We start from the raw sequence: 22,563 nt of genomic DNA, 5'->3' as shown, positions 1-22,563 counted from the left end.
GGCACATGACAGGACAGAAACTTTCTTAATTTGCAAGGCTTTATTTTTTGAATACATCTTTTTTAATGAAGATTGAAATTGTATGTTCATACATATTACACGACAACACAATACATTTTGAGCCAAATTCAACACTAATGCCTCCGGAGCCTTTTACTTGTGAGTCCTATTGACTGAATGAACAGCCCAGTCGCCTTCAATTTCTTGGCTTGCACTTTTAGAAGTGGCACGCGTCTTTTGATTTTTTATCCCATTTTACCAAACTCAGTATTATCACTTTCCCCCTTGTTGTGCACTCCAGCGTAAACTGCTTTAAGGTGCTATTTGCAAACATCGCTCTGAACTACAGCTTTACTTGCTTCTAGGCCTTAATCTTTAATTGGAGCGGAGCGTTGTACTCCGGATTTGGCTGCTTTTAGTTTGAAAGTTACAGAAATCAAAAAAGAAATCAACAAACAGTTTAATTGTGAAATACCATTGTCACAATGTGCTGCAGTGCATGAAAACTTAAAATGAATGGTAGGGAGAGGAAGAGGAAGAGTGAGAGGGAAAGGGAGGTTTGTGGGGGGGAGAAAGAGTGAGGGCGGGAAGGAGGGAGGGTAGGAGGGAGGGGGAGTGAGAGAGACTGAGAGAGAGAAAACAAAGAAAATATGATATTTGGGGGCTATGTGTTTGCATGGAAAAGATTTTAGGCTTTAAATCAAGTGGAAAGGGGCTCATTGGCTGGTATCTCAGCTTTTTGATGCTTTGTTGAGTTGCTTGGAACATGCAAGGAAGAAGACCTGAAGCACTCCCGACCAGGTTGCATGTCTCTACGTTACTGAAATCCCACAGACCTCCTCCCTGTGCCACAACGTTCTGGGCACTGAGCTCTGCAGTTGTTCCCCACAAGTCGCCAAGCGCCCCAGATTTACTTTCTCAGATTGGCTAGTTACTGCTACCCTAACTCGACCACTATATTTTCCCCAGATACTTGCTATTGTGGAGTAAGCAGGGCTAAGACAGAGGGAGAGGGGGTGTGCCTATGCAAATCATCTGCCAGGATCATCCCTGGGACGTCATTCCATCTCACCAGCTGACACCTGGGCAGCAGCAGGTAATTTGGAGAACAGAAATATTCGGACAGGCCACAAAGCAAAGGCTGGGCCGTTGAATGAGGATCCCTTTAGCCATGTCTCCCTAAGTTACCGAGGTCCAGAAAAACTCCACCCTCAGCTCTCATAGAGAGGTCCTTGGCCGATCGTGGCCGATCAGGGCAGTGAAGGGTCAGGGGTGACTGCACACTGCCTCACCTTTTCACTGCTTTCTACAGCGGTAATGCTTTTGCAGAAGCGGCCTGTACAAGTGATTTTGTTCTGCGCTGTGGGAAAGTGACATTTATCCACTGACATTAACCAAACTACTTGCGCTGTTCAACGCACATACATGCAGAGAAATAATGTTATGTTTTTTGGGGAAGGTCTAGAGTGTCCTGCTGATTATTTATTAAGCTGTACTCTGCTCTTGCTTTTACATAGAGTCTTCGCAGCCCAGGAATGTTTAAGGCATACTGTATGTCCCTCCCTTACAATGAAAACTCTGTTGAAAACACAGAGGTACATAGGAATGGATCTGTTAAGAAATGAAACAAAAAGCCTGGAAAAATGTCAAAACGGGTAGGATTTGGACTTACAATTAACGGACTCACAGTCAGATGTGCTATCCCTTGATCCACTGACTCCCTTTCCTTTGTGTAATCCTTTTGCTCTCACTAGGGTTTTCCAAAGTGGCTTTCATATAAAAGATCGTAGACCAGCATTTTGTGGCGCACATGCCTCATATCCCATTGCTCTTGATAAACTCACATCATCTCCCACCAATACAAGCTGTAAAAGATTTTCAGGGCTTAGCCAAGCAAACTAGACGTGGGTCGAAGGTTGAGCAATCCTTAAATCAGCAGCAAAGTTAACATTGAAATTAGCCTCAGAATCTCTTAAAGGATGGTCCAACATCTGATGCTTGCAGCGCGCGATGGGGCAGCCTGGGTGCTGACACCTTAAACCATCTCCTGTTGTTGCCTTGTCCTTGATCCAGCCATGGGCCCACATACACTCAGAGGTACAGAGTGTTTCTCATGTCTATGCGTCTGCTGTGATGCTCTCACGCGTGCCTCACCCAGCCATCGTGATGGGGAGGGGGTGTCAATTTGCAAGCATCCTGGAGCATGAATCTTTTTATCTTTAAATATAATTGGCATTAAACCAAACCATTTAGGACCAGATCAGTACAGCAGCAAAGAATGCTGGTGTATTGCTGTTTGCCTCTTAATTTCATACCATCCAACATCTAAGTTGTGTTTGGTCAAACGTTTGCCATATCAAATGTCCTTATGTCAAAGGGCAGAAAGTCCAGAGGTCCTAATCAATGGTTTGGTTGGCTCTCCCTTTGCGCTTGCCTTAAGGCGTCAGCACCAGAGGCTGCCCGATTGCGCCCTGCAAGCAATCAATGTTGGCCCATCCTTTAAGAGATTCTGAGGCTGATTTCAATGTTATTTTTGCTGCTGATTTAAGGATTGCTCAACCTTTGACCCACGTCTAGTTTTCTTGGCTATGCACTTGACATCTTTTACAGCTTGTATTGGTGGGAGATGATGTGAGTTTATCGGGAGCAACGGGATATGAGGCATGTGGGCCATAAAAAACAGGTCTTGGATTTTTTTTTTATAAGAAAGCCTCTTTAAGTAAGGAACTTTGGAAAACCCTGCTGAGAGCAAAAGGATTACACAAAAGGTAAGGGGGTCAGTGGGTCAAGGGATGGCACATCTGACGGTGAGTCAGTTTATTGTAAGTCCAAATTCTACCTGTTTCAACATTTTTCCAGGTGTTTGTTTAATTTCTTAACAGGTCCATTCCTATGTGCCTCAGCAACACATGTACTAATATTGGAATGATAATGGGAAAATGGAATTGGTTCCTGCTCTAAAGGATGACACGCACATTTTTAAAGCATTCACTATTGTTGGCACATGACAGGACAGAAACTTTCTTAATTTGCAAGTCTTTATTTTTTAATACATCTTTTTTACTGAAGATTGAAATTGTATGTTCATGCATATTACACGACAACACAATACATTTTGCGCCAAATTCAACACTAATGCCTCTGAAGCCTTTTACTTGTGAGTCCTATTCACTGAATAAACAGCCCAGTCCCCTTCAATTTCTTGACTTGTACTTTTAGAAGTGGCGCGCTTCTTTTGTTTTTCGATCCCATTCTACCAAACTCAGTATTATCTCTTTCCCCCTTGTTGTGCACTCCAGCGTAAACTGCTTCAAGCTGCTATTTGCAAACATCGCTCTGAACTACAGCTTTACTTGCTTCTAGGCCTTAATCTTTAATTGGAGCTGAGCATTGTACTCCGGATTTGGCTGCTTTTAGTTGGTTGATTTCTTTTTTGATTTCTGTAACTTTCAAACAGTTTCATTGTGAAATACCATTGTCACAATGTGCTGCAGTGCATGAAAACTTAAAATGAATGGAAGGGAGAAGAGGAAGAGTGAGAGGGAGAGGGAGCGGGGCGGGGGAAAAAGAGAGAGGGCAGGAGGGAGGGAGGGAGGTAGAGAGAGATAAAGAGAGAGAAAACAAAGAAAATATGGTATTTGGGGACTATGTGTTTGCATGGAAAAGAGTTTAGGCTTTAAATCAAGTGGAAAGTGGCTCTGTGGCTGGTATCTCAGTCTGTTGATGCTTTGTTGAGTTGCTTGGAGCATGCAAGGAAGGAGACGTGAAGCACTCCCGACCAGGTTGCATGTCTCCAAGTTACTGATATCCCACAGACCTCCTCCCTGTGCCACAAAGTTCTGGGCACTGAGCTCTGCAGTTGTTCCCCACAAGTCGCGAAGCGCCCCAGATTTACTTTCTCAGAGTGGCTAGTTACTGATACCCCACCTTGACCACTGTATTTTCCCTAGATACTTGCTACTGTGGAGTAAAGCAGGGCTAAGAGAGAGGGAGAGGGGATGTGCCTATGCATATCACCTGCCAGGATCCTGCCTGGTACGTCATTCCATCTCACCAGCTGACATCTGGGCTGCGGCAGGTAATTTGGAGAACAGACATATACGGACAGGCCACAAAGCAAATGCTGGGCTGTTGATTGAGGATCCCTTTAGCCATGTCTCCCTAAGTTACCGAGCTCCAGAAAATTCCACCCTTAGCTCTCATAGAGAGGTCCTTGGCCGATCGTGGCCGATCAGGGCAGTGAAGGGTCGGGGGTGACTGTACACTGCCTCACCTTTTCACTGCTTTCTACACTGGTAATGCTTTTGCAGAAGTGGCCTGTACAAGTGCTTCTGTTCTGCGCTGTGTGAAAGTGACATTTATCCACTGACATTAACCAAACTACTTGCGCTGCTCAACTCACATACATGCAGAGAAATCATTTTATGTTTTTTGGGGAAGGTATAGAGGGTCCTGCTGATGATTTATTAAGCTGTCTGCTACTCTTTCTTTTACATAGAGTCTTCGCAGCCCAGGAATGTTTAAGGCATACGGTATGTCCCTCGCTTACAATGAAAACAGAGGTACATAGGAATGGGTCTGTTAAGAGATTAAACAAAAAGCCTGGGAAATGTCGAAACTGGTAGTATTTGTACTTACAATAAACAGACTCGCAGTCAAATGTGCTATCGGTTGACCCACTGACCCCCTTACCTTTTGTGTAATACTTTTGCTCTCAGTAGGGTTGTCCAAACTTCCCTTCTTAAAGCGGCTTTCTTATAAAAAATCCTAGAACTGCTTTTTGTGGCACACATGCCTCATATCCCGTTGCTCTTGATAAACTCACATCATCTCCCACCAGTACAAGCTGTAAAAGATTTCCAGGGCTTATCCAAGCAAACTAGATTTGGGTCGAAGGTTGACCAATCCTAAAATCAGCAGCAAAGTTAACATTGAAATCAGCCTCAGAATCTCCTAAAGGATGGTCCAACATTTGTTGCTTACAGGGATAAATTGGACAGCCTCTGGAACTGGCGCCATAAGCCACCTCCTGTTCTGCCTTGTCCTTGATACAGCCATGGGCCCACATACACTCAGAGGTACAGAGTTGTTCTCATGTCTATGGGTCTATTGTGATGTTCTCAGGCTTGCATCACCCAGCCATTGTGATGGGGAGGGGGTTGGTGTCATTTTGCAAGCACCCTGGAGCATGAATCTTTAAATATAATTGGCATTAAACCAACCCCTTTAGGACCAGATCAATACAGCAGCAAAGAATGCTTATTCACTGTTGTTTGCCTCTTCATTTCATACCACCCGATATCTAAATGGTGTTTTGACTTTCTGCCCTCTGACATAAGGACATTTGGTATGGCAAACCTTTGACTGGAGGTCCTAATCAATGGTTTGATTGACTCTCCCTTTGCGCTTGCTTCAGCAACACATGTACTAATATTGGAATGATAATGGGAAAATTAAATTGGCCCCTGCTCTAAAGGATGGCACGCACATTCGTAAAGCATTCACTATTTTTGGCACATGACAGGACAGAAACTTTATTAATTTGCAAGGCTTTATTTTTTTAATACATCTTTTTTAATGAAGATTGAAATTGTATGTTCATACATATTACACGACAACACAATACATTTTGAGCCAAATTCAACACTAATGCCTCCGGAGCCTTTTACTTGTGAGTCCTATTGACTGAATGAACAGCCCCGTCGCCTTCAATTTCTTGGCTTGCACTTTTCGAAGTGGCACGCGTCTTTTGATTTTTTTTATCCCATTTTACCAGACTCAGTATTATCACTTTCCCCCTTGTTGTGCACTCCAGCGTAAACTGCTTTAAGGTGCTATTTGCAAACATCGCTCTGAACTACAGCTTTACTTGCTTCTAGGCCTTAATCTTTAATTGGAGCGGAGCGTTGTACTCCGGATTTGGCTGCTTTTAGTTTGAAAGTTACAGAAATCAAAAAAGAAATCAACAAACAGTTTCATTGTGAAATACCATTGTCACAATGTGCTGCAGTGCATGAAAACTTAAAATGAATGGTAGGGAGAGGAAGAGGAAGAGTGAGAGGGAAAGGGAGGTTTGTGGGGGGGAGAAAGAGTGAGGGCGGGAAGGAGGGAGGGTAGGAGGGAGGGGGAGTGAGAGAGACTGAGAGAGCGAAAACAAAGAAAATATGATATTTGGGGGCTATGTGTTTGCATGGAAAAGATTTTAGGCTTTAAATCAAGTGGAAAGGGGCTCATTGGCTGGTATCTCAGCTTGTTGATGCTTTGTTGAGTTGCTTGGAACATCCAAGGAAGAAGACCTGAAGCACTCCCGACCAGGTTGCATGTCTCTACGTTACTGAAATCCCACAGACCTCCTCCCTGTGCCACAACGTTCTGGGCACTGAGCTCTGCAGTTGTTCCCCACAAGTCGCCAAGCGCCCCAGATTTACTTTCTCAGATTGGCTAGTTACTGCTACCCTAACTCGACCACTATATTTTCCCCAGATACTTGCTATTGTGGAGTAAGCAGGGCTAAGACTGCGGGAGAGGGGGTGTGCCTATGCAAATCATCTGCCAGGATCATCCCTGGGACGTCATTCCATCTCACCAGCTGACACCTGGGCAGCAGCAGGTAATTTGGAGAACAGAAATATTCGGACAGGCCACAAAGCAAAGACTGGGCCGTTGATTGAGGATCCCTTTAGCCATGTCTCCCTAAGTTACCGAGGTCCAGAAAAACTCCACCCTCAGCTCTCATAGAGAGGTCCTTGGCCGATCGTGGCCGATCAGGGCAGTGAAGGGTCAGGGGTGACTGCACACTGCCTCACCTTTTCACTGCTTTCTACAGCGGTAATGCTTTTGCAGAAGCGGCCTGTACAAGTGATTTTGTTCTGCGCTGTGGGAAAGTGACATTTATCCACTGACATTAACCAAACTACTTGCGCTGTTCAACGCACATACATGCAGAGAAATAATGTTATGTTTTTTGGGGAAGGTCTAGAGTGTCCTGCTGATTATTTATTAAGCTGTACTCTACTCTTGCTTTTACATAGAGTCTTCGCAGCCCAGGAATGTTTAAGGCATACTGTATGTCCCTCCCTTACAATGAAAACTCTGTTGAAAACACAGAGGTACATAGGAATGGATCTGTTAAGAAATGAAACAAAAAGCCTGGAAAAATGTCGAAACGGGTAGGATTTGGACTTACAATTAACGGACTCACAGTCAGATGTGCTATCCCTTGATCCACTGACTCCCTTTCCTTTGTGTAATCCTTTTGCTCTCACTAGGGTTTTCCAAAGTGGCTTTCATATAAAAGATCCTAGACCAGCATTTTGTGGCGCACATGCCTCATATCCCATTGCTCTTGATAAACTCACATCATCTCCCACCAATACAAGCTGTAAAAGATTTTCAGGGTTTAGCCAAGCAAACTAGACGTGGGTCGAAGGTTGAGCAATCCTTAAATCAGCAGCAAAGTTAACATTGAAATTAGCCTCAGAATCTCTTAAAGGATGGTCCAACATCTGATGCTTGCAGCGCGCGATGGGGCAGCCTGGGTGCTGACACCTTAAACCATCTCCTGTTGTTGCCTTGTCCTTGATCCAGCCATGGGCCCACATACACTCAGAGGTACAGAGTGTTTCTCATGTCTATGCGTCTGCTGCGATGCTCTCACGCGTGCCTCACCCAGCCATCGTGATGGGGAGGGGGTGTCAATTTGCAAGCATCCTGGAGCATGAATCTTTTTATCTTTAAATATAATTGGCATTAAACCAAACCATTTAGGACCAGATCAGTACAGCAGCAAAGAATGCTGGTGTATTGCTGTTTGCCTCTTAATTTCATACCATCCAACATCTAAATTGTGTTTGGTCAAACGTTTGCCATATCAAATGTCCTTATGTCAAAGGGCAGAAAGTCCAGAGGTCCTAATCAATGGTTTGGTTGGCTCTCCCTTTGCGCTTGCCTTAAGGCGTCAGCACCAGAGGCTGCCCGATTGCGCCCTGCAAGCAATCAATGTTGGCCCATCCTTTAAGAGATTCTGAGGCTGATTTCAATGTTATTTTTGCTGCTGATTTAAGGATTGCTCAACCTTTGACCCACGTCTAGTTTTCTTGGCTATGCACTTGACATCTTTTACAGCTTGTATTGGTGGGAGATGATGTGAGTTTATCGGGAGCAACGGGATATGAGGCATCTGGGCCATAAAAAACAGGTCTTGGATTTTTTTTATAAGAAAGCCTCTTTAGGTAAGGAACTTTGGAAAACCCTGCTGAGAGCAAAAGGATTACACAAAAGGTAAGGGGGTCAGTGGGTCAAGGGATGGCACAACTGACGGTGAGTCAGTTTATTGTAATCCAAATTCTACCTGTTTCAACATTTTTCCAGGTGTTTGTTTAATTTCTTAACAGATCCATTCCTATGTGCCTCAGCAACACATGTACTAATATTGGAATGATAATGGGAAAATGGAATTGGTTCCTGCTCTAAAGGATGACACGCACATTTTTAAAGCATTCACTATTGTTGGCACATGACAGGACAGAAACTTTCTTAATTTGCAAGTCTTTATTTTTTAATACATCTTTTTTAATGAAGATTGAAATTGTATGTTCATGCATATTACACGACAACACAATAGATTTTGCGCCAAATTCAACACTAATGCCTCTGAAGCCTTTTACTTGTGAGTCCTATTGACTGAATAAACAGCCCCGTCCCCTTCAATTTCTTGACTTGTACTTTTAGAAGTGGCACGCTTCTTTTGTTTTTTTATCCCATTCTACCAAACTCAGTATTATCTCTTTCCCCCTTGTTGTGCACTCCAGCGTAAACTGCTTCAAGGTGCTATTTGCAAACATCTCTCTGAACTACAGCTTTACTTGCTTCTAGGCCTTAATCTTTAATTGGAACTGAGCATTGTATTCCGGATTTGGCTGCTTTTAGTTGGTTGATTTCTTTTTTGATTTCTGTAACTTTCAAACAGTTTCATTGTGAAATACCATTGTCACAATGTGCTGCAGTGCATGAAAACTTAAAATGAATGGAAGGGAGAAGAGGAAGAGTGAGAGGGAGCGGGGCGGGGGAAAAAGAGAGAGGGCAGGAGGGAGGGAGGGAGGTAGAGAGAGATAAAGAGAGAGAAAACAAAGAAAATATGGTATTTGGGGACTATGTGTTTGCATGGAAAAGAGTTTAGGCTTTAAATCAAGTGGAAAGTGGCTCTGTGGCTGGTATCTCAGTCTGTTGATGCTTTGTTGAGTTGCTTGGAGCATGCAAGGAAGGAGACCTGAAGCACTCCCAACCAGGTTGCATGTCTCCAAGTTACTGATATCCCACAGACCTCCTCCCTGTGCCACAAAGTTCTGGGCACTGAGCTCTGCAGTTGTTCCCCACAAGTCGCGAAGCGCCCCAGATTTACTTTCTCAGAGTGGCTAGTTACTGATACCCCACCTCGACCACTGTATTTTCCCTAGATACTTGCTACTGTGGAGTAAGCAGGGCTAAGAGAGAGGGAGAGGGGATGTGCCTATGCAAATCACCTGCCAGGATCCTGCCTGGTTCAGCATTCCATCTCACCAGCTGACATCTGGGCTGCGGCAGGTAATTTGGAGAACAGACATATACGGACAGGCCACAAAGCAAATGCTGGGCTGTTGATTGAGGATCCCTTTAGCCATGTCTCCCTAAGTTACCGAGCTCCAGAAAAATTCCACCCTTAGCTCTCATAGAGAGGTCCTTGGCCGATCGTGGCCGATCAGGGCAGTGAAGGGTCGGGGGTGACTGTACACTGCCTCACCTTTTCACTGCTTTCTACACTGGTAATGCTTTTGCAGAAGTGGCCTGTACAAGTGATTCTGTTCTGCGCTGTGTGAAAGTGACATTTATCCACTGACATTAGCCAAACTACTTGCGCTGCTCAACTCACATACATGCAGAGAAATCATTTTATGTTTTTTGGGGAAGGTATAGAGGGTCCTGCTGATGATTTATTAAGCTGTCTGCTACTCTTTCTTTTACATAGAGTCTTCGCAGCCCAGGAATGTTTAAGGCATACGGTATGTCCCTCGCTTACAATGAAAACAGAGGTACATAGGAATGGGTCTGTTAAGAGATTAAACAAAAAGCCTGGGAAATGTCGAAACTGGTAGTATTTGGACTTACAATAAACGGACTCACAGTCAAATGTGCTATCGGTTGACCCACTGACCCCCTTACCTTTTGTGTAATACTTTTGCTCTCAGTAGGGTTGTCCAAACTTCCCTTCTTAATGCGGCTTTCTTATAAAAAATCCTAGAACTGCTTTTTGTGGCACACATGCCTCATATCCCGTTGCTCTTGATAAACTCACATCATCTCCCACCAGTACAAGCTGTAAAAGATTTCCAGGGCTTATCCAAGCAAACTAGATTTGGGTCGAAGGTTGACCAATCCTAAAATCAGCAGCAAAGTTAACATTGAAATCAGCCTCAGAATCTCTTAAAGGATGGTCCAACATTTGTTGCTTACAGGGATCAATTGGACAGCCTCTGGAACTGGCGCCATAAGCCACCTCCTGTTCTGCCTTGTCCTTGATACAGCCATGGGCCCACATACACTCAGAGGTACAGAGTTGTTCTCATGTCTATGGGTCTATTGTGATGTTCTCAGGCTTGCATCACCCAGCCATTGTGATGGGGAGGGGGTTGGTGTCATTTTGCAAGCACCCTGGAGCATGAATCTTTAAATATAATTGGCATTAAACCAACCCCTTTAGGACCAGATCAATACAGCAGCAAGGAATGCTTATTCACTGTTGTTTGCCTCTTCATTTCATACCACCCGATATCTAAATGGTGTTTTGACTTTCTGCCCTCTGACATAAGGACATTTGGTATGGCAAACCTTTGACTGGAGGTCCTAATCAATGGTTTGATTGACTCTCCCTTTGCGCTTGCTTCAGCAACACATGTACTAATATTGGAATGATAATGGGAAAATTAAATTGGCCCCTGCTCTAAAGGATGGCACGCACATTCGTAAAGCATTCACTATTTTTGGCACATGACAGGACAGAAACTTTCTTAATTTGCAAGGCTTTATTTTTTTAATACATCTTTTTTAATGAAGATTGAAATTGTATGTTCATACATATTACACGACAACACAATACATTTTGAGCCAAATTCAACACTAATGCCACAGGCGCCTTTTACTTGTGAGTCCTATTGACTGAATGAACAGCCCTGTCGCCTTCAATTTCTTGGCTTGCACTTTTAGAAGTGGCACGCGTCTTTTGATTTTTTTTATCCTATTTTACCAAACTCAGTATTATCACTTTCCCCCTTGTTGTGCACTCCAGCGTAAACTGCTTTAAGGTGCTATTTGCAAACATCGCTCTGAACTACAGCTTTACTTGCTTCTAGGCCTTAATCTTTAATTGGAGCGGAGCGTTGTACTCCGGATTTTGCTGCTTTTAGTTTGAAAGTTACAGAAATCAAAAAAGAAATCAACAAACAGTTTCATTGTGAAATACCATTGTCACAATGTGCTGCAGTGCATGAAAACTTAAAATGAATGGTAGGGAGAGGAAGAGGAAGAGTGAGAGGGAAAGGGAGGTTTGTGGGGGGGAGAAAGAGTGAGGGCGGGAAGGAGGGAGGGTAGGAGGGAGGGGGAGTGAGAGAGACTGAGAGAGCGAAAACAAAGAAAATATGATATTTGGGGGCTATGTGTTTGCATGGAAAAGATTTTAGGCTTTAAATCAAGTGGAAAGGGGCTCATTGGCTGGTATCTCAGCTTGTTGATGCTTTGTTGAGTTGCTTGGAACATGCAAGGAAGAAGACCTGAAGCACTCCCGACCAGGTTGCATGTCTCTACGTTACTGAAATCCCACAGACCTCCTCCCTGTGCCACAACGTTCTGGGCACTGAGCTCTGCAGGTGTTCCCCACAAGTCGCCAAGCGCCCCAGATTTACTTTCTCAGATTGGCTAGTTACTGCTACCCTAACTCGACCACTATATTTTCCCCAGATACTTGCTATTGTGGAGTAAGCAGGGCTAAGACAGAGGGAGAGGGGGTGTGCCTATGCAAATCATCTGCCAGGATCATCCCTGGGACGTCATTCCATCTCACCAGCTGACACCTGGGCAGCAGCAGGTAATTTGGAGAACAGAAATATTCGGACAGGCCACAAAGCAAAGACTGGGCCGTTGATTGAGGATCCCTTTAGCCATGTCTCCCTAAGTTACCGAGGTCCAGAAAAACTCCACCCTCAGCTCTCATAGAGAGGTCCTTGGCCGATCGTGGCCGATCAGGGCAGTGAAGGGTCAGGGGTGACTGCACACTGCCTCACCTTTTCACTGCTTTCTACAGCGGTAATGCTTTTGCAGAAGCGGCCTGTACAAGTGATTTTGTTCTGCGCTGTGGGAAAGTGACATTTATCCACTGACATTAACCAAACTACTTGCGCTGTTCAACGCACATACATGCAGAGAAATAATGTTATGTTTTTTGGGGAAGGTCTAGAGTGTCCTGCTGATTATTTATTAAGCTGTACTCTACTCTTGCTTTTACATAGAGTCTTCGCAGCCCAGGAATGTTTAAGGCATACTGTATGTCCCTCCCTTACAATAAAAACTCTGTTGAAAACACAGAGGTACATAGGAATGGATCTGTTAAGAAATGAAACAAAAAGCCTGGAAAAATGTCGAAACGGGTAGGATTTGGACTTACAATTAACGGACTCACAGTCAGATGTGCTATCCCTTGATCCACTGACTCCCTTTCCTTTGTGTAATCCTTTTGCTCTCACTAGGGTTTTCCAAAGTGGCTTTCATATAAAAGATCCTAGACCAGCATTTTGTGGCGCACATGCCTCATATCCCATTGCTCTTGATAAACTCACATCATCTCCCACCAATACAAGCTGTAAAAGATTTTCAGGGTTTAGCCAAGCAAACTAGACGTGGGTCGAAGGTTGAGCAATCCTTAAATCAGCAGCAAAGTTAACATTGAAATTAGCCTCAGAATCTCTTAAAGGATGGTCCAACATCTGATGCTTGCAGCGCGCGATGGGGCAGCCTGGGTGCTGACACCTTAAACCATCTCCTGTTGTTGCCTTGTCCTTGATCCAGCCATGGGCCCACATACACTCAGAGGTACAGAGTGTTTCTCATGTCTATGCGTCTGCTGCGATGCTCTCACGCGTGCCTCACCCAGCCATCGTGATGGGGAGGGGGTGTCAATTTGCAAGCATCCTGGAGCATGAATCTTTTTATCTTTAAATATAATTGGCATTAAACCAAACCATTTAGGACCAGATCAGTACAGCAGCAAAGAATGCTGGTGTATTGCTGTTTGCCTCTTAATTTCATACCATCCAACATCTAAATTGTGTTTGGTCAAACGTTTGCCATATCAAATGTCCTTATGTCAAAGGGCAGAAAGTCCAGAGGTCCTAATCAATGGTTTGGTTGGCTCTCCCTTTGCGCTTGCCTTAAGGCGTCAGCACCAGAGGCTGCCCGATTGCGCCCTGCAAGCAATCAATGTTGGCCCATCCTTTAAGAGATTCTGAGGCTGATTTCAATGTTATTTTTGCTGCTGATTTAAGGATTGCTCAACCTTTGACCCACGTCTAGTTTTCTTGGCTATGCACTTGACATCTTTTACAGCTTGTATTGGTGGGAGATGATGTGAGTTTATCGGGAGCAACGGGATATGAGGCATGTGGGCCATAAAAAACAGGTCTTGGATTTTTTTTATAAGAAAGCCTCTTTAAGTAAGGAACTTTGGAAAACCCTGCTGAGAGCAAAAGGATTACACAAAAGGTAAGGGGGTCAGTGGGTCAAGGGATGGCACAACTGACGGTGAGTCAGTTTATTGTAATCCAAATTCTACCTGTTTCAACATTTTTCCAGGTGTTTGTTTAATTTCTTAACAGATCCATTCCTATGTGCCTCAGCAACACATGTACTAATATTGGAATGATAATGGGAAAATGGAATTGGTTCCTGCTCTAAAGGATGACACGCACATTTTTAAAGCATTCACTATTGTTGGCACATGACAGGACAGAAACTTTCTTAATTTGCAAGTCTTTATTTTTTAATACATCTTTTTTAATGAAGATTGAAATTGTATGTTCATGCATATTACACGACAACACAATAGATTTTGCGCCAAATTCAACACTAATGCCTCTGAAGCCTTTTACTTGTGAGTCCTATTGACTGAATAAACAGCCCCGTCCCCTTCAATTTCTTGACTTGTACTTTTAGAAGTGGCACGCTTCTTTTGTTTTTTTATCCCATTCTACCAAACTCAGTATTATCTCTTTCCCCCTTGTTGTGCACTCCAGCGTAAACTGCTTCAAGGTGCTATTTGCAAACATCTCTCTGAACTACAGCTTTACTTGCTTCTAGGCCTTAATCTTTAATTGGAACTGAGCATTGTATTCCGGATTTGGCTGCTTTTAGTTGGTTGATTTCTTTTTTGATTTCTGTAACTTTCAAACAGTTTCATTGTGAAATACCATTGTCACAATGTGCTGCAGTGCATGAAAACTTAAAATGAATGGAAGGGAGAAGAGGAAGAGTGAGAGGGAGCGGGGCGGGGGAAAAAGAGAGAGGGCAGGAGGGAGGGAGGGAGGTAGAGAGAGATAAAGAGAGAGAAAACAAAGAAAATATGGTATTTGGGGACTATGTGTTTGCATGGAAAAGAGTTTAGGCTTTAAATCAAGTGGAAAGTGGCTCTGTGGCTGGTATCTCAGTCTGTTGATGCTTTGTTGAGTTGCTTGGAGCATGCAAGGAAGGAGACCTGAAGCACTCCCAACCAGGTTGCATGTCTCCAAGTTACTGATATCCCACAGACCTCCTCCCTGTGCCACAAAGTTCTGGGCATTGAGCTCTGCAGTTGTTCCCCACAAGTCGCAAAGCGCCCCAGATTTACTTTCTCAGAGTGGCTAGTTACTGATACCCCACCTCGACCACTGTATTTTCCCTAGATACTTGCTACTGTGGAGTAAGCAGGGATAAGAGAGAGGGAGAGGGGATGTGCCTATGCAAATCACCTGCCAGGATCCTGCCTGGTACAGCATTCCATCTCACCAGCTGACATCTGGGCTGCGGCAGGTAATTTGGAGAACAGACATATACGGACAGGCCACAAAGCAAATGCTGGGCTGTTGATTGAGGATCCCTTTAGCCATGTCTCCCTAAGTTACCGAGCTCCAGAAAAATTCCACCCTTAGCTCTCATAGAGAGGTCCTTGGCCGATCGTGGCCGATCAGGGCAGTGAAGGGTCGGGGGTGACTGTACACTGCCTCACCTTTTCACTGCTTTCTACACTGGTAATGCTTTTGCAGAAGTGGCCTGTACAAGTGATTCTGTTCTGCGCTGTGTGAAAGTGACATTTATCCACTGACATTAACCAAACTACTTGCGCTGCTCAACTCACATACATGCAGAGAAATCATTTTATGTTTTTTGGGGAAGGTATAGAGGGTCCTGCTGATGATTTATTAAGCTGTCTGCTACTCTTTCTTTTACATAGAGTCTTCGCAGCCCAGGAATGTTTAAGGCATACGGTATGTCCCTCGCTTACAATGAAAACAGAGGTACATAGGAAGGGGTCTGTTAAGAGATTAAACAAAAAGCCTTGGAAATGTCGAAACTGGTAGTATTTGGACTTACAATAAACGGACTCACAGTCAAATGTGCTATCGGTTGACCCACTGACCCCCTTACCTTTTGTGTAATACTTTTGCTCTCAGTAGGGTTGTCCAAACTTCCCTTCTTAATGCGGCTTTCTTATAAAAAATCCTAGAACTGCTTTTTGTGGCACACATGCCTCATATCCCGTTGCTCTTGATAAACTCACATCATCTCCCACCAGTACAAGCTGTAAAAGATTTCCAGGGCTTATCCAAGCAAACTAGATTTGGGTCGAAGGTTGACCAATCTTAAAATCAGCAGCAAAGTTAACATTGAAATCAGCCTCAGAATCTCTTAAAGGATGGTCCAACATTTGTTGCTTACAGGGATCAATTGGACAGCCTCTGGAACTGGCGCCATAAGCCACCTCCTGTTCTGCCTTGTCCTTGATACAGCCATGGGCCCACATACACTCAGAGGTACAGAGTTGTTCTCATGTCTATGGGTCTATTGTGATGTTCTCAGGCTTGCATCACCCAGCCATTGTGATGGGGAGGGGGTTGGTGTCATTTTGCAAGCACCCTGGAGCATGAATCTTTAAATATAATTGGCATTAAACCAACCCCTTTAGGACCAGATCAATACAGCAGCAAGGAATGCTTATTCACTGTTGTTTGCCTCTTCATTTCATACCACCCGATATCTAAATAGTGTTTTGACTTTCTGCCCTCTGACATAAGGACATTTGGTATGGCAAACCTTTGACTGGAGGTCCTAATCAATGGTTTGATTGACTCTCCCTTTGCGCTTGCTTCAGCAACACATGTACTAATATTGGAATGATAATGGGAAAATTAAATTGGCCCCTGCTCTAAAGGATGGCACGCACATTCGTAAAGCATTCACTATTTTTGGCACATGACAGGACAGAAACTTTCTTAATTTGCAAGGCTTTATTTTTTTAATACATCTTTTTTAATGAAGATTGAAATTGTATGTTCATACATATTACACGACAACACAATACATTTTGAGCCAAATTCAACACTAATGCCTCAGGCGCCTTTTACTTGTGAGTCCTATTGACTGAATGAACAGCCCTGTCGCCTTCAATTTCTTGGCTTGCACTTTTAGAAGTGGCACGCGTCTTTTGATTTTTTTTATCCTATTTCACCAAACTCAGTATTATCACTTTCCCCCTTGTTGTGCACTCCAGCGTAAACTGCTTTAAGGTGCTATTTGCAAACATCGCTCTGAACTACAGCTTTACTTGCTTCTAGGCCTTAATCTTTAATTGGAGCGGAGCGTTGTACTCCGGATTTGGCTGCTTTTAGTTTGAAAGTTACAGAAATCAAAAAAGAAATCAACAAACAGTTTCATTGTGAAATACCATTGTCACAATGTGCTGCAGTGCATGAAAACTTAAAATGAATGGTAGGGAGAGGAAGAGGAAGAGTGAGAGGGAAAGGGAGGTTTGTGGGGGGGAGAAAGAGTGAGGGCGGGAAGGAGGGAGGGTAGGAGGGAGGGGGAGTGAGAGAGACTGAGAGAGCGAAAAACAAAGAAAATATGATATTTGGGGGCTATGTGTTTGCATGGAAAAGATTTTAGGCTTTAAATCAAGTGGAAAGGGGCTCATTGGCTGGTATCTCAGCTTGTTGATGCTTTGTTGAGTTGCTTGGAACATGCAAGGAAGAAGACCTGAAGCACTCCCGACCAGGTTGCATGTCTCTACGTTACTGAAATCCCACAGACCTCCTCCCTGTGCCACAACGTTCTGGGCACTGAGCTCTGCAGTTGTTCCCCACAAGTCGCCAAGCGCCCCAGATTTACTTTCTCAGATTGGCTAGTTACTGCTACCCTAACTCGACCACTATATTTTCCCCAGATACTTGCTATTGTGGAGTAAGCAGGGCTAAGACAGAGGGAGAGGGGGTGTGCCTATGCAAATCATCTGCCAGGATCATCCCTGGGACGTCATTCCATCTCACCAGCTGACACCTGGGCAGCAGCAGGTAATTTGGAGAACAGAAATATTCGGACAGGCCACAAAGCAAAGACTGGGCCATTGATTGAGGATCCCTTTAGCCATGTCTCCCTAAGTTACCGAGGTCCAGAAAAACTCCACCCTCAGCTCTCATAGAGAGGTCCTTGGCCGATCGTGGCCGATCAGGGCAGTGAAGGGTCAGGGGTGACTGCACACTGCCTCACCTTTTCACTGCTTTCTACAGCGGTAATGCTTTTGCAGAAGCGGCCTGTACAAGTGATTTTGTTCTGCGCTGTGGGAAAGTGACATTTATCCACTGACATTAACCAAACTACTTGCGCTGTTCAACGCACATACATGCAGAGAAATAATGTTATGTTTTTTGGGGAAGGTCTAGAGTGTCCTGCTGATTATTTATTAAGCTGTACTCTACTCTTGCTTTTACATAGAGTCTTCGCAGCCCAGGAATGTTTAAGGCATACTGTATGTCCCTCCCTTACAATGAAAACTCTGTTGAAAACACAGAGGTACATAGGAATGGATCTGTTAAGAAATGAAACAAAAAGCCTGGAAAAATGTCGAAACGGGTAGGATTTGGACTTACAATTAACGGACTCACAGTCAGATGTGCTATCCCTTGATCCACTGACTCCCTTTCCTTTGTGTAATCCTTTTGCTCTCACTAGGGTTTTCCAAAGTGGCTTTCATATAAAAGATCCTAGACCAGCATTTTGTGGCGCACATGCCTCATATCCCATTGCTCTTGATAAACTCACATCATCTCCCACCAATACAAGCTGTAAAAGATTTTCAGGGTTTAGCCAAGCAAACTAGACGTGGGTCGAAGGTTGAGCAATCCTTAAATCAGCAGCAAAGTTAACATTGAAATTAGCCTCAGAATCTCTTAAAGGATGGTCCAACATCTGATGCTTGCAGCGCGCGATGGGGCAGCCTGGGTGCTGACACCTTAAACCATCTCCTGTTGTTGCCTTGTCCTTGATCCAGCCATGGGCCCACATACACTCAGAGGTACAGAGTGTTTCTCATGTCTATGCGTCTGCTGCGATGCTCTCACGCGTGCCTCACCCAGCCATCGTGATGGGGAGGGGGTGTCAATTTGCAAGCATCCTGGAGCATGAATCTTTTTATCTTTAAATATAATTGGCATTAAACCAAACCATTTAGGACCAGATCAGTACAGCAGCAAAGAATGCTGGTGTATTGCTGTTTGCCTCTTAATTTCATACCATCCAACATCTAAATTGTGTTTGGTCAAACGTTTGCCATATCAAATGTCCTTATGTCAAAGGGCAGAAAGTCCAGAGGTCCTAATCAATGGTTTGGTTGGCTCTCCCTTTGCACTTGCCTTAAGGCGTCAGCACCAGAGGCTGCCCGATTGCGCCCTGCAAGCAATCAATGTTGGCCCATCCTTTAAGAGATTCTGAGGCTGATTTCAATGTTATTTTTGCTGCTAATTTAAGGATTGCTCAACCTTTGACCCACGTCTAGTTTTCTTGGCTATGCACTTGACATCTTTTACAGCTTGTATTGGTGGGAGATGATGTGAGTTTATCGGGAGCAACGGGATATGAGGCATGTGGGCCATAAAAAACAGGTCTTGGATTTTTTTTATAAGAAAGCCTCTTTAAGTAAGGAACTTTGGAAAACCCTGCTGAGAGCAAAAGGATTACACAAAAGGTAAGGGGGTCAGTGGGTCAAGGGATGGCACAACTGACGGTGAGTCAGTTTATTGTAATCCAAATTCTACCTGTTTCAACATTTTTCCAGGTGTTTGTTTAATTTCTTAACAGATCCATTCCTATGTGCCTCAGCAACACATGTACTAATATTGGAATGATAATGGGAAAATGGAATTGGTTCCTGCTCTAAAGGATGACACGCACATTTTTAAAGCATTCACTATTGTTGGCACATGACAGGACAGAAACTTTCTTAATTTGCAAGTCTTTATTTTTTAATACATCTTTTTTAATGAAGATTGAAATTGTATGTTCATGCATATTACACGACAACACAATAGATTTTGCGCCAAATTCAACACTAATGCCTCTGAAGCCTTTTACTTGTGAGTCCTATTGACTGAATAAACAGCCCCGTCCCCTTCAATTTCTTGACTTGTACTTTTAGAAGTGGCACGCTTCTTTTGTTTTTTTATCCCATTCTACCAAACTCAGTATTATCTCTTTCCCCCTTGTTGTGCACTCCAGCGTAAACTGCTTCAAGGTGCTATTTGCAAACATCTCTCTGAACTACAGCTTTACTTGCTTCTAGGCCTTAATCTTTAATTGGAACTGAGCATTGTATTCCGGATTTGGCTGCTTTTAGTTGGTTGATTTCTTTTTTGATTTCTGTAACTTTCAAACAGTTTCATTGTGAAATACCATTGTCACAATGTGCTGCAGTGCATGAAAACTTAAAATGAATGGAAGGGAGAAGAGGAAGAGTGAGAGGGAGCGGGGCGGGGGAAAAAGAGAGAGGGCAGGAGGGAGGGAGGGAGGTAGAGAGAGATAAAGAGAGAGAAAACAAAGAAAATATGGTATTTGGGGACTATGTGTTTGCATGGAAAAGAGTTTAGGCTTTAAATCAAGTGGAAAGTGGCTCTGTGGCTGGTATCTCAGTCTGTTGATGCTTTGTTGAGTTGCTTGGAGCATGCAAGGAAGGAGACCTGAAGCACTCCCAACCAGGTTGCATGTCTCCAAGTTACTGATATCCCACAGACCTCCTCCCTGTGCCACAAAGTTCTGGGCACTGAGCTCTGCAGTTGTTCCCCACAAGTCGCGAAGCGCCCCAGATTTACTTTCTCAGAGTGGCTAGTTACTGATACCCCACCTCGACCACTGTATTTTCCCTAGATACTTGCTACTGTGGAGTAAGCAGGGCTAAGAGAGAGGGAGAGGGGATGTGCCTATGCAAATCACCTGCCAGGATCCTGCCTGGTTCAGCATTCCATCTCACCAGCTGACATCTGGGCTGCGGCAGGTAATTTGGAGAACAGACATATACGGACAGGCCACAAAGCAAATGCTGGGCTGTTGATTGAGGATCCCTTTAGCCATGTCTCCCTAAGTTACCGAGCTCCAGAAAAATTCCACCCTTAGCTCTCATAGAGAGGTCCTTGGCCGATCGTGGCCGATCAGGGCAGTGAAGGGTCGGGGGTGACTGTACACTGCCTCACCTTTTCACTGCTTTCTACACTGGTAATGCTTTTGCAGAAGTGGCCTGTACAAGTGATTCTGTTCTGCGCTGTGTGAAAGTGACATTTATCCACTGACATTAACCAAACTACTTGCGCTGCTCAACTCACATACATGCAGAGAAATCATTTTATGTTTTTTGGGGAAGGTATAGAGGGTCCTGCTGATGATTTATTAAGCTGTCTGCTACTCTTTCTTTTACATAGAGTCTTCGCAGCCCAGGAATGTTTAAGGCATACGGTATGTCCCTCGCTTACAATGAAAACAGAGGTACATAGGAAGGGGTCTGTTAAGAGATTAAACAAAAAGCCTTGGAAATGTCGAAACTGGTAGTATTTGGACTTACAATAAACGGACTCACAGTCAAATGTGCTATCGGTTGACCCACTGACCCCCTTACCTTTTGTGTAATACTTTTGCTCTCAGTAGGGTTGTCCAAACTTCCCTTCTTAATGCGGCTTTCTTATAAAAAATCCTAGAACTGCTTTTTGTGGCACACATGCCTCATATCCCGTTGCTCTTGATAAACTCACATCATCTCCCACCAGTACAAGCTGTAAAAGATTTCCAGGGCTTATCCAAGCAAACTAGATTTGGGTCGAAGGTTGACCAATCTTAAAATCAGCAGCAAAGTTAACATTGAAATCAGCCTCAGAATCTCTTAAAGGATGGTCCAACATTTGTTGCTTACAGGGATCAATTGGACAGCCTCTGGAACTGGCGCCATAAGCCACCTCCTGTTCTGCCTTGTCCTTGATACAGCCATGGGCCCACATACACTCAGAGGTACAGAGTTGTTCTCATGTCTATGGGTCTATTGTGATGTTCTCAGGCTTGCATCACCCAGCCATTGTGATGGGGAGGGGGTTGGTGTCATTTTGCAAGCACCCTGGAGCATGAATCTTTAAATATAATTGGCATTAAACCAACCCCTTTAGGACCAGATCAATACAGCAGCAAGGAATGCTTATTCACTGTTGTTTGCCTCTTCATTTCATACCACCCGATATCTAAATAGTGTTTTGACTTTCTGCCCTCTGACATAAGGACATTTGGTATGGCAAACCTTTGACTGGAGGTCCTAATCAATGGTTTGATTGACTCTCCCTTTGCGCTTGCTTCAGCAACACATGTACTAATATTGGAATGATAATGGGAAAATTAAATTGGCCCCTGCTCTAAAGGATGGCACGCACATTCGTAAAGCATTCACTATTTTTGGCACATGACAGGACAGAAACTTTCTTAATTTGCAAGGCTTTATTTTTTTAATACATCTTTTTTAATGAAGATTGAAATTGTATGTTCATACATATTACACGACAACACAATACATTTTGAGCCAAATTCAACACTAATGCCTCAGGCGCCTTTTACTTGTGAGTCCTATTGACTGAATGAACAGCCCTGTCGCCTTCAATTTCTTGGCTTGCACTTTTAGAAGTGGCACGCGTCTTTTGATTTTTTTTATCCTATTTCACCAAACTCAGTATTATCACTTTCCCCCTTGTTGTGCACTCCAGCGTAAACTGCTTTAAGGTGCTATTTGCAAACATCGCTCTGAACTACAGCTTTACTTGCTTCTAGGCCTTAATCTTTAATTGGAGCGGAGCGTTGTACTCCGGATTTGGCTGCTTTTAGTTTGAAAGTTACAGAAATCAAAAAAGAAATCAACAAACAGTTTCATTGTGAAATACCATTGTCACAATGTGCTGCAGTGCATGAAAACTTAAAATGAATGGTAGGGAGAGGAAG

General features: G+C 43.8%; 4 non-coding genes across 4 annotated transcripts; all 4 read left to right on the top strand.

The window, feature by feature from the left end:
* Positions 1-5,405: 5,405 nt before the first annotated feature.
* LOC138570596 (U6 spliceosomal RNA) lies at positions 5,406-5,512 on the top strand. Its single transcript, XR_011303634.1, has one exon. It is a non-coding gene; the product is annotated as a U6 spliceosomal RNA (small nuclear RNA).
* A 5,398-nt stretch (positions 5,513-10,910) lies between these two features.
* Positions 10,911-11,017, top strand: LOC138570595 (U6 spliceosomal RNA). The gene has a single exon (XR_011303633.1). It is a non-coding gene; the product is annotated as a U6 spliceosomal RNA (small nuclear RNA).
* A 5,398-nt stretch (positions 11,018-16,415) lies between these two features.
* LOC138570592 (U6 spliceosomal RNA) lies at positions 16,416-16,522 on the top strand. Its single transcript, XR_011303631.1, has one exon. It is a non-coding gene; the product is annotated as a U6 spliceosomal RNA (small nuclear RNA).
* Positions 16,523-21,921: 5,399 nt separating this feature from the next.
* On the top strand, positions 21,922-22,028 carry LOC138570591 (U6 spliceosomal RNA). Its single transcript, XR_011303630.1, has one exon. It is a non-coding gene; the product is annotated as a U6 spliceosomal RNA (small nuclear RNA).
* The last annotated feature ends 535 nt before the right edge of the window (positions 22,029-22,563 follow it).

Source organism: Ambystoma mexicanum, chromosome 2q (genome assembly GCF_040938575.1).
Source record: "Ambystoma mexicanum isolate Mex_15411 chromosome 2q, UKY_AmexF1_1, whole genome shotgun sequence".
Classification (NCBI taxonomy): Eukaryota; Metazoa; Chordata; class Amphibia; order Caudata; family Ambystomatidae; genus Ambystoma; species Ambystoma mexicanum.
The sequence above is the reverse complement of the archived record's forward strand: the minus strand, read 5'-3'. Positions and strand labels throughout refer to the sequence as shown.